This window comes from Pyrgilauda ruficollis, unplaced genomic scaffold (assembly GCF_017590135.1).
Source record: "Pyrgilauda ruficollis isolate IOZ18807 unplaced genomic scaffold, ASM1759013v1 scaffold10, whole genome shotgun sequence".
In the NCBI taxonomy this organism is placed as follows: domain Eukaryota; kingdom Metazoa; phylum Chordata; class Aves; order Passeriformes; family Passeridae; genus Pyrgilauda; species Pyrgilauda ruficollis.
This window is the reverse complement of record NW_024508101.1, coordinates 8,536,915-8,550,334: the sequence shown is the minus strand read 5'-3', so window position 1 is coordinate 8,550,334 and position 13,420 is coordinate 8,536,915.

Genomic DNA, 13,420 nt, shown 5'->3' with positions numbered 1-13,420 from the left:
ACCTTTCCTGAAGAAATGGCTAAGCTAAGGACTGCTGGAAGGAAGCCTTCAGGGCCCTGCTGCTGAGGTACCCCTGGGTGCTTTCCCTGTCCTTGCCCTGTTATTCTCTCCAGACATCTAGGGCTGACTGCTGGACAGAAGCTGCCTTGCTGTTGGCTCTCAGTCACATAATTTACCATTAATCAGGGCTGAGCAGAGAGACCATGAAGTACCCAAATTAACACTCCTTCTGTGGTCATTCGTTAACACAGCAATTTAAAATCTCACAATTTTCCTCTGTAACCTTTCAGCCCCAAACTATTTTCTAACTAATTTATTTCCAAAATGTGAGTTGCTCAGTTACACATCTTTTTATCTACAAACCTTTGTCATTTCTGTTATATTTGGAGTATGATTTTGTGTTCCACAAACCCCTACAAAATCAACTTTCAACAGACTGAGCACAGTAAATGCAGTTATGATGAAGCCAGAATATATCAGAATGAAAGATATACTATTAATCACTTCATGCAAATGGGAATATCAAATATAGCTTCTCTATACAATCTAGTAATTCAATTTCAAAGTAAAAATCACTTACACAAGTCTGTGCTGTCAGACATGAATTTCCATTTGAAACTTTCTTGAGAGATGTTTTACTGACAGATCTTTCGAATTGATCTAAAACTCCTTCATATCTTTCAGTTTCTTCAGATACATTTCTAATTACTCTAAAGGATTTGGATTTACTTTGAATTGGAGAAAGAGAAAGGATAGGCTTTAAACTTCTCTGAAAGCTAATAGATTCTGTTTTTCTCACGGTGGAACTCTGTGGTTTTGATAAGACGACCTCTTCGAAGTTATATTTGCTGTTTTCCTTATTCTTCCAGTACTCATTTCCCTGTGACATCTTATTTAATGGGATCTCTTTAAAAACTGCTGAATCAGATGTTCCTTGTCTACTGTGGCTGTTCTCAATGTTCTCAGCACTCTGGATGAGTTCACTGTTGTCATCCTAAATTTAGGAAAAGAGCAAGAGTGGTTGGTTCCCTCTCATCATTACACAGTTCAGTTTTACATAACCTTACTTCAAAATCTCTCTTTAATCTCTGCCTCCTGTTTCTAAATTTACAAGGATTCTGAAAAACAGCTGCTTTTCCTGGCAAATACACTGACTGTACCATAAACATATTTTTACATCTGAAGCTGATTACACTTTTCAAAATGTCAGGTCAGATTTTGAATGCTGGTATAATGTCCAAGACCTGTGTCTTACCTGACATTCATAATTTCAATAGAATTTATTACAGCTGTAAACCAAAACTAAGCAATGTGTCCATGACGGTGTCTTTCCATTGAATTATTAATATTCCATATTTTCACATTGCATCTTCAACTTAAATGTAGAAGCAGTAACTGCTGCTGAGATCACTTTGCTCTGCTCTGGTAATCATATGGTACTGGATATCATATTCATTACCATTTGAATACAATTTAAAGAATTTTAGAGGTTAGTTTATTAACCTTATATCCATGCTTCTAACAAAGTCTCTGCAAAATATCCCATGAATCAAGTGTATGATGTTCACTCATACCCCATCTCAACAGCAATCAGCAGGACTGAAAAGAAGGGAAAGAGAAATAATGCAGGAGTGCATCTAGTGTTTGCCTCAGTGTTCTTATTCCCAAGAAAGAAAGGATGAGAGCAGCCTCATCCTCATCTCGTGATGCTGCTCCTCTGCCATATGGTCCCACAGAGGATGTCAGGCAGGATCACCTGCAGTGCCTCTCACAGCTGAGGTGCAATCCTGCTGCACATGAAAGTGATCCAAGATTGTTACTGACTTCAGTGAGTTCAGGATTACACAGCATGAAATGTACGTTCAAGAAGATAATACCTCCGTTTTATTAATGGTACACATTTTGGAAATTTATAGTTTGATTCCCTCAGTTATTTTGTAAAACAATTAAATTCAGTCCATCTTGCTATTATGCAACTCAATTACATTTTATTTCTCTGCTGTGAGCTACAGATTGAAATGCTACGAAACAGATTTTAAAATCTAAGAAACAGAAGTGCTAAGAATGCTAAGAAACAGTTAGAAGTGAAATACACTAGAATGTTCATAAAATTAGGAACTTTAGCAGTCATTATGTCATTCATGACATAATGAAATTATTGCATATATTGACAATTCAGCAAATTTCTGTATAGTATCAAATGATACTAGACAGATATACTAAAAAGTTGTTTGTTTTCTTTCATTAATTTCATTGCTGGAAGATTTCCACATTGCAAAAGAATTAAAGTTGGTGATGCTCAGATAGAACATGCAGCAGAAATACCAATAATCAAGTAACATTCAAAAGCTGGAATTTTGTAATTCACTTTAAACAATGTCAATGAGCAAAACCAATCTCCATTTGCAGTTTTAAAAGGCACAATGAAGTCTTATTTACTGAAGTCTTGAGCAACCATAAAGGACTTGGATCTCACTCACCTCTATGATGCAGGCTTTTTTTTTTTTTTTTTTTTTAGTAATGATGCACAGTTCTGGCATCACTCTGTTAGCACAGGAGCTGACAGAGTTAGCTTTCTTTTGTCAGCTTGTTACACAGGGTACACCTGCACTGAGTCCTGTATCTGGTTAGACACAGCAACCTGACAGAGACAAATCTACCCGTTGGTATATGGGGAAAAGATGATTTATCCTCTCTGTCTGGCTTGAAGACAGAATCTCATCCTAGGAGTTTGAGAATGAGGACTGCTTTATCAAGAGTTACATGCACAAAGTGGCCTACCTCCTCACTGCTGTCAACCTCCTCACTGCTGTCAGTTCCTTCAAAGCTATCTTCAGTTGTGGTTTGTTCGTGTTCTCCCTTACTGTGTAGCTCCAGTTCCAATGGGAAAATGTAACTTTCTGGTGATATATTGGGAGACTTTCCATAAGGAGCTGATCGAGGTTTTGATGAAAATGTGAAAACCTCTTTCTTACTCCTTTGATTATCAGCTGTTTCCCTGTTGGGATGTCCAACAGAGGCATTCTGGGCTGAGGGTAAATTAGAGCAGGCTGAACTTCCAGTAGATTCAAAGTGCTCCTTCCTATCCAACTGATTATTCTCAGTGAACCTCTCTGGAAACGCCCATTCATCTGAAACACACAATTCCAATGCCAAATATGTAAATTGTGAGCTACTCTGATCATTCTCATTTTCTCTGAAAATTGGACAGCAAAGTAAGTTTTTCTAATACAGAAACATTTTGCCTATCAAAGAATAAGAGTGATGAGGATGCAATGAAAAAGATCAGGTTGCTTTCCAAGTGCAGCAAGGTAATAAAATATTTCTAAACAGAGCTCTGGTACAGGACATGCAAACCTGCCATTTTCAAACCTGAAACTGTTTAGCCATCAAGATTTGAAACCCACAACTGAATTTTATTTTAGGAAAGCATGATTTTATTTATTATGGCCATTTATCTTTTTCTATAGGTATTTTTGGCATCTGACATTTAAAAAATAATCAGACATTGGTGGAAAGCTCATAGTATTACAATCTGTTCCTTCTTTACTACTGAAAGTCCACACTTTTACATTCAGAACTTATGGCTTAAATCTCAATTTCAAACTACTGTTCTGATAAAAAAGTGTGACATGAAAAATGTATAAAGATATCTGTTTCACCAGGTTTCCCTGAATATAGGACAACTAATCTGACAATTTTAAAACAAACAATAAACTACAGAAATGGATTTAAAGATTGAGTGCACCAGATACACATGAAAAGACCATTTTTATGTTCTTATTGTTAACTTATATTTTACTGTTTGGAATGATGGTATAGAAAAAAATGTCAATTTGATTGATTACAACTAATCTTGAATAGCATCTAAGAAAAGGAGAATTGCTCAAGTATGCAATACTCCCTCATCTTCATTAAAGGTAGTGTGGTGTGGATTATTCACTAGATATTGAAACTTTCCAGCTCCATAAAACAAAGTTACCATCAACCATATTAAAAAACCCAATGAAAGAATACTAAAAATGTAATAATAAAGTAGCATTGCAATAATAAAATGCTTGCCACCACAGAAGACAATAAGTTTAGTGGGGTGTTTTGTGCTTTACTGTGATATTTTACTTTTAGTTTTGTTAGAATTACCACTTCAGGCACATTCAGCAGCTTGGGAGGACTGAGAGGGTGGGAGGAACTTTGAATCACCACAAATGAAGGCAAAAGAAAGAAGAATGAGATGCCAGGAGAAACAGCTGTCTTCTTGCTTCTCACTGGTTGCTGTGATTTTTCCAGTTTACTGAAGACAGACAGTAAGGCTACCAAACCCCAGTTAATATCCAGGAACCAGTGGAAAGTTGGAACTTGATGTATCTTGTACGACCATGGCTTGCATCTTCTTGTTCCAGAAAAGGCCATTTTTCAATCTCTTCATGAAGACCATCTTTAGTAAGAACACCCAAGGCTTTTCAAGTAAACTCTTACTCTATTAGAAAATCGTTCTGGTTTAAAACAATGTAGTAGATTCCGCTTTTAATTATTATAAGCCTTGAAAGCTGAACGTGCAAGTGATTTAATTTATTTTATAAATATTTTGGACTAGTTCTTCCAAGAGCATCAAGAAGTGAGTGAGACTACTCAAAACTTTCAGGAAACACCCTTCAGTGAGTAAACCAAATGACTTTTAGTTCTGTATCCACAACTACAGGTTCTTCAAAGAAGGGTATTGGGGCAGAATTCTCCAGTCTACTATCATTCAACATTGTGTCACATTCCTCTGATAACATATTTTTCAAAGGCAATTGGAATTACATGTGAAGAGTGATACACAAATAAAACAACTGAAAGCATAAGAGAAAACACAGTCATGAACATTTCACAGATTTTATGCTTTTGGTATACTTTATATCTATATAAGTTACCTTTATTAAGCTACCATTTCCCCTATAAAAATGAAATGAGAAGAGGGATATTTTCATGAGCTTTTCAAGTGAGGCTGAACACAGTATTTGGATGTTCAAGGACAAATACTCAGGAACTGTTTTTTCCCAAACTGATTCTATGACCTAACATGATTGAAAAACTCTGTCACACTAAAACAGTATTTTCAATTATTCAATTATTTATCCTGTAGGAATCTGGCTCATCAAGACTGAGATTGTTTTGAAAGTCTTAGAACCTGGAGATGCCTTGTTCACAACTCCAGAAAGTGCCATACAGAAATGGAACAAAAATATTACTTATCCCCAAACTTTAACTAGACAACTCTTCAGGATGTGAAGAATCTTTTTCCCAGCTATTTTAGTTGGTAAGTCTAAAATTATGTTTACCCTTTTTCCTAAGGCAAAAATATTACAATTTTTACTTGCTGCATTTTTCAAAACAAACAAAAAAAATATTCAAAAGTTACCTAGCTAAGAAACTTTTTGTATTTTTTCTTATCTCAGCACTTTGAAGTCTTCTTTCCAGTCTGGCACCCACCCTTCCAGTTTAATCTAGACACATTTTATTAGGTTTCCCTGTCAGTGTCAAGACTAACACCAAAATACATAACATACACTCCTTCAGTATTCAGAAGGTCTTTTCCCCATGATAAAATTAGATTTGACATGTCTCATGCTGCCTTTGTGGTTTACAAATATGCACTAATAGCTCAGACCACTGTGAAGAGCCCTCTAGGGTATGGTTATACACTTAGTGTACAATCCTCTTCAGGAGAATTCACTAATTCTTATGCACACAGAACTGGGAAAGAGTAGAGAGGAGTAGCTTAATTTTTTTGTCTACTGACTTGCAACAACCCACTTCCCACAATGCAATGTCATCTGTTCTATTCTCATTCCAGAATAACTTCCAGTGCAGTTGTTGCTGTTTAATTTGTAGAGGTCAGATAAAATTGTGTAATGAATTCTGAAGGAGACAATGTGATGAATCACTTGCTTTTTATGATTTTAAGTCAATTTTGAATGAAGTATCAAAACATGGAAAAGAAATCCTAGAGCAACAGTTTTTTCAAGGGTTTTGAGAACTTGAGGCAATTAGAGCCTTAAACTCCTGATTTCTAATCCTGGCTCTGCCTCAGATATCCAAAAATTTCTTACACCATTATAATGTCTTGCCCAGACCAAAAGGAGTTCAGAAATACAAAGAACTACTTTAAAATGATTACTATCTATATAATATTAACCTGAATATTCTGTCTTTTTAGTCTAAGCCATACTGTAAAGAACTACATTCATTTCCAGAGTTGTTGTAGAAACACTTGTTAGGAATAAGTCAAACCCAAACATTCATTTGCATAGCACAGTCCTTATTCCTAATGAAATATCCAGGGGGCAGACAAAAAGGTCTGTATGATTTGAAGACGACATTTTATGGTGGTTACAGAGTTCAGCAACTTCTGTAACCTGTAGTCAGTGTAGCAGTCTTTCAACAGTCCACAAGTGAAAGATACAGTGAGTTTTGGACTAAACAAAATCCCATTACCTCTCCAACAAAAACTATACTAGAATTTCTTTTTAACTCATAATTTCCATGTCAACTGTAATGAATAATTTGGAGTACATTCTGAGTAAAATATGCAAACTACTACGTAATCACAACATTGCAGCAAAAAACATAAATGCAAGAATGATCACCTTAACATCTAATTAGCTCTTCTACACAGTCAGACTTATGCTAAAACTTCTAATCACAGCCTAACATTATAATGAAGGCTTCAGCATTGAGTAAATAAGATTGGCATAAACAGTGTTCACTCATTTTATTTCTTCTCTCAGGTCAAGTTTATCCCACTTTGGAAGAGGTCCAGAAGAAAGCCTAGAAGGGCACTTTGCTGATGGAGAAGTGGCTTATAAGAAGTTCTTCAGAAAAAATAAATCCAGTACTAATGGATAAAGAGATGATTAAGTCATCTACATAAAATGAGATAACTTCATATACTGAAAAGAAACAGAAATCTGCAGGCTGAGAGTGACAACAGTGACAAGCAATGAAAATACAGGGAAAAAATTTCTAGAACTGTACCTTATGAACTCACATAATGCACTCATCTGCCTGTACACACAACTAAGATTATAAAGAAACAGTTTTTATTCTTTGAAATTCTAACAACAAAAGAACAGAGTTTACACATATCCTTCTTCCTCAGTTCTCTGCCTCTGAATTTATGAGAGGGCATTTAGACAGGCCAGCTTACTGCCCTAAAGCTGTCTTTTCATATCATCTATATTTTCATAAAATAACAAGTGTGGATTAATTTTTTTTTTTTATTTCTGGCACTAGATAGAGGTTTTGGTGTTCTAGATGAAAAACAAGTTAAGACAGTGGTTCCTGCCCCAGAGTTCTCAAAATTCAGATAAATAGGAAGGAATTAAAAAATTCTCCAGAAGAATTCTCTATTTGCCTGAACATCTTGGATCTCTTTCAGTCAAATTATGGAACCCATAACAGCAATTATGAATTACTGAAACTGCCAGACTGTATAATTACTTCTAAATATCCCCAAAGAATAAACACAAAGGAAATCACTCACAATATGAAGGAAAATCTCATTGGTCAATTTTGAGAACTTCTGAGTAGTCCCACCATTTTTTAAATTGGTAGCTATGCCTTCTATTAAAAAGTAACACTAGTTTTTCATAGAGACAAGGGATACTTTTTCCCCATAATGCAATTCCCAGACTCAAAGGAAGTTGATTGACAATGTATGACAAAAAAATCCACATTTTTTGGCAGAGAGGTGAGAAAGGGAAAAAACTCAAAACATAAGCTGAGGTGTCTTTCTGTGAATAACAAAAGAAATAAATCACCACTGAACTCTATAAAGAAAACAACCCTTTCCCCCTCTTTCCCCCCACCTCCCCTCCCAATATTACATAGGTACTGTAGTTAATATTCTAAATTCTTATCTAGGACACATACAATTTCTTGTACATTTAATATTTGGAGTCTTCAGTGTTAAATTTATTAGGGATTTAAAGAATAAATTATTTTTAGTTCTTTTCCTTTAATCATGAGAGTATGGAATTTTTCTTTTGATATTCATTCACTGCTCTGGTACTCTGCTTAATCCTGCAAATCTTTATCAATGCTCAAAAGCAATTCTGTTGCAGGGTGCTTGATTTCCATAATCCCCCACAACACAGATGTTTATTTTTTATATGAACTGCTTTTGGGTCCTTTGAAATTTACAACAGTCCTTCAGAACACATAGAACTGAAATGTAAAATAACAGAAAATGAGTACCATACCACTGGTTATCTCCCATGTGGGTTTGGCTGCATTTTTTAGAGATAATCTTATATGACTGTCCTTGTCTGGTGATGGTACTTGTGGTGAGGTGAGCTGAAAATCTGCTTCTCCACTTACAGATGTTTTCTGAGTCTCAATTTCAGGGTCTGAAATGCAATGCAGAAATGAAATGCCTGTGAAGACTCATATAGTGTATATATGGGTCATCTAAACAGCATGGGAATCTTTCAGGGCAGCAGGAACAGGGCAGCCACAAGGAAGGAAAAATTTAACACTAGGTATGGAAGAAGGGCAAACCATAGTAATTATAAAAAAACAGGCTTGCAAAAGTTGCAAAACAATCAAGAAGCACTGCAGCAGCTCAGTTATTTTCACAGCATGAGGAAAGAGGAGCATGTGTATAAATTGTGGGTACTGCCAGCAGGTGATGATCCCTGGCTCAATCACTCACGATACAAATAGCTGCAGAGAGAATGAGCATTTATTCACCCTCATACAGGAGAATAAATCATGATTTAATGAATATGTCTTCAGTAATTAATTAAGTAGATAAAGGATTAGAAAAACAAAGAATTAATTCCTAGATTCAAAGGCACAATCATGCAAAAATTTGGCACTTTGAAAAGTCTACATATTCATTGCTTTATGCTCTTACCATTTTGATATTCATTTGCAGTTGTTTGGAGACTACTTCTTTTGCCTCCTTGATCTAAAGTATCATTGCATGGCCAGAGTGGTAGCTCCAATCTCTCATTTTCTGGTATGGTTTCAGTTGGCATTCCTGAGTTTTGAAGTTGGCATGATGTTTTGCTACCCAAGGTCTTTTTTACCTTGAAAGACATTATTTCTTGATGAAAGACAAAAATATAACAGCTTTCAAAATACTCAAAGGTAAAACACAGATTATGAATGACACTTTTTAAAAAAAAATGTATATTTCCAGATATTTTTTTAAACACTATCTTTTCACAAAACCTTATGGTAGGCTCTATTCAGTGTGGTATCTTCAATCTTAACAGTCAAGTAGCAAGCAGAGGTTTTTTTTTCACTTAGTGGATGGAACAATGCAAATAAAATGGAAAAAAATTAGAATTCACTATAAGAATAAAAGACTAAAACTTGTAGTTATTCTAGACCTCAAGAGTATTTTCTTTGAAGAAAAAAATATCATTTTACATCCTGCCTTTCAAGTGACTTTCTACACAAGAGCTGGCTGGATCCCTTATTCTCTGTGTTCAACTGAAAACTAAAGTCCTGATCAGATTCCAAAAACCTGTATATTTGTTGCTGGCAGACTGGGATCAGGTGTTTTCCCTGGCATTGTAATTGACAGCATCACATAAGCTACTGTAAGGCTGACTATCAGAGCATCCTGAAATGTAATTTCTGCTCTGGATTATAGCTCTCATCATAAGGCAAAATATTTACACACACACACACACAGAAATTTCAGCATCTAGGAAAAAAATTCAGAAAAGTAAGAATGATAAGAGTAATTTCAGTAGAAAGAGGCATCTTTATATCTGATGCTGAATCAGCCTGTTTCATTTAAGTTTTGATATCTTCAGAAGTTTTGAAATTCTCCACTCTCTTGTGACTCAGTTGCAGTACTGAATCACTTCTTTGTTGTATTTAGAATCTCCCTGCAATTAGGGCCCACTGCCCTTGGCCTTTCAGAAGAGACCTGGCTTCTCTACAGCCCTGCATTCATTGAAAATAGCAACTAGATTTCCTCCTAGCTTTCTCTTCTGTGGGCCCATAAACCCATGCCCTGTGCTGGAGCCACCCATGCATTTTCCTTGCCCTCCTCTGGATGTTGCAGCATCTCTGGCACTGGAGGTCCATGACCTGTGACAGTTCTCTGGAGGCAGCCTCTCAAATAAACCTGTAGTTATCTCCCCTGCTTATCAATATCTTCCTTTGCAAAAGGGCCAGTGGTGTTGTTGGAATTTAGCCCTTCTTACCTTTCCAGGTACCTTTGCATTGGTTCTTCTGTTTGAAGATGGAGGTGGCCCAAGGATCTTTGACCCAAATGCAATATGTGACACATCCTGAGTTTTGCCATTGCATATGTTGCCTTGGCCTCTATTACCCAAGATACCTAAGTTAAGAAAATTAGGAGTTAAAAAATTTACAGTACTTACAAACAGTAAGAAGTAGGGCTTTTTTAAAATAAATTAAAAGAAAATAATTATGAATACTAAACATATATTAGAGTTATGTTCCTTTAAGGTGCACTCCCTAGAAATACAGGAATAGCAAATGCACATTTTATAAAAGTGTGTCAACATATCAGCAAGAAACTTTTGGTCTATTATAGAGACATAATTCTAATCTTCTTGCTTTAAAGATTTATTTAAAAGTGGGTTATTTATAAACAACAACAACAACAAAAAGGTTTGCAGGATTTCTTTAGAACTTCAATGAAAACCTAACTTCTGACAGGAAGAAAAAAGAACTCTAATTAATAAATAACAGAATAAATAAATAATAACACAAAAAATGAAGGCAAGACTGCCAAGGTATCAGTCGCAGCTCAGAGAGCTATTTACATGTACCCTGCTTTTTGAAATTACTGAATCTACTGTATTACCTGGGCTGAGCCCTAATATTGCAAATGCACTCTATTGCTGCTAAAATATTCTACCATTTTCACTGTTTTTTTTTTTACTGTTTAAACTGTAGCTTTATTTCTATAAGTCTTTTAAAGCATGGAAATTGCCAACCAGTCTTCAAGACAAAAGTAAATATGGAATTAAGGTGAATGTTCTCCAAAAAATTTAAAAAGGAAGGACAGTAAAATGGTTGCACATTAATTTTACCATCGAGGTTGTTGAGCTGCATGCAGTATCTATTTTCCTTTTATAATTCTCCAATATTGTCAGTGGATTCTCCTTTCCAGAGCTGATAAAAATGGTATCTTCACATTAATTTATATTTAATATTTACAATGTCCAAAGATATTTTCTTGCTACAACTCGTATTAAATTGCTGTCTCACTTCAGAGATTTGACACCTTCATAATGCAATAAAGTAGAAACAAAATATTCTGCCGATTCCCTTGAGCATTTTTCATAACCTTATTTCAAGATCAGCTTTATTTACAGCGTCATCAAGGAAATGAAAAACAGATCATACATTAGCCACCAATATCATCATTTACTGTACTAATAAGCACAGAAGAACCTACTTACTGCCATTACCTGACTCTTTTCCTGATGTGACATTTGGTTGCTGTTAACAGCTGCCATTTCACAAGATCAGATGACCTGTCTTGGTTTAACATCAATTTCTTTTTTACTGGCTACCTTGGGATGTTGTTAGCTCCAATTAGAAAAGCTATTTGCATTAAAATCTCTCTTAATGACCACATTAATTGACTGCAATTAATTACCCACATCTACACATAACAGTGTGTTGATGACATAATGAAATAATATGTGTAATTAAAAGTGGATGATACTAAAAATAATTTGGGCTTTTGATTATCAAATAAACAAAAAGTTTAGTGCATTAAAATAAGATTTTCCAATTAAAAAGTACCTAAATATACCAAAGTTTCCAATTTCAAGCAGGCTAACTTCTGAAATTTAAAAAACATGTCTGGAAGGACACATGCTATGTTTATTAGGTGGGACTGAAGACCACTACTGCTTATGAATAATTTTCCAACTCCAGATTTCCAATAATGAACATAAATAATCTATGTTTCTCTCTACTGCTGTTTTTTAATGATGATCTATCTCTTTACAAAATTGTTTTAAAGATATAATCAGTATTTTGAATCAAGACAATAAGGACTCTAAATATATTTGCCATGGTGAAATTCTGCTGTTGACTTTAGTGAAGGTAGGATGCAATACAGAGTTTTAAACCAAAATAGCAGCTTTACTAAAAAGCTCTCAATCGTCTGACCCAAGTCTGTTTAAGCAATTTCACATCTTGGCATTTGTATCTACAATTCAGTTTCTACTGATTCTTGGCTTACAGATCTTACTCAAGCAGACATGCCAACTTAAACATAAAAACACAGGAAAGGCTACTCTAGAACAGGCCAATAATCTCTCTAACATTCAGTTCCAAAGGCCAAACCCAACACTTCAGAAATAGCACAAGATAATTCAGTATGGATTTTTGAAATCATCTGCCTTCAACACAGTTCTTAGTGTAAGGTTGGAAAAACTTGGAAGTACAAAATTGAATTTTCACATTTTTATTGCTGCTAAATACAACATTACTGTTACCTATATAAATTGGCAACTGATTTTGGAATCACATCAGTTTCTTTACCAGCCTCTTTTAGCCTCTTTTTTAATGATATTCTGTGTAACATGGCATTTTCTTTTATGAGTTTTTAATTTTCAACTGCATAATCACATCAAACGATGTCTTGCTTTTGTGCCACAAGATAAGAAAAACAGCTTTTACTGAACATCCTTTGTATCACTGGTTACTTTTTAAATGCCCTTATGTAAATTTTTAATGTTTTCAGCATATCTTATGTGAGAGATTATCATTCATGCTGCTTCTCCCTGAATCACTTCTTGGTCTGTAAGATATTTTCTGAGATGGTTTAGCTGATAATGTATAAAGTATTTCAGATAATAATGCAAAAATGATTTAAAGGTTTGATACCTTTTTCATTTCCTATGAATTTGAATTTCCTGCTACTTAGTTTTTTAAAATGTATTAAAATCTGAAAGTTCTACTGAGCTGTATCTATGGTGATGATAACCTGCCTGCCTTGAGTCATTTAATTTTGATCCTTTAAAGCTTAACTGTAGTTATCGTTCCTCCCCAATGTAGAATCCTCTGCATTTAGCAAAGCTAGATTTTATGTGATGTCATGTTCCACATTTACCCCATACAGTGGTCCCTAGACCATAATTTTTCAACACAGTGGCCACAAGACATAAAACCAGAAAACTGAAAACCTTATTTTGAAAACTGTGATATTTCCTGCATGTTACCTGCTTTGTTTTTCAGGAAAAAGTAAATATGGGATTGCCCATCTCACAAGCTTAAAACTTTCTGAAGTCCCACTCTTTATAAAACCAGTATCTGTATCATAACAAAATTTTGCTCCCCTGTTATTCACTTCTCTGTTGAGATTATTCATAATTATGATAAACAATACAGAGACTAGAACAAAAACCTTTTAGGTCTCCTGCTGTTA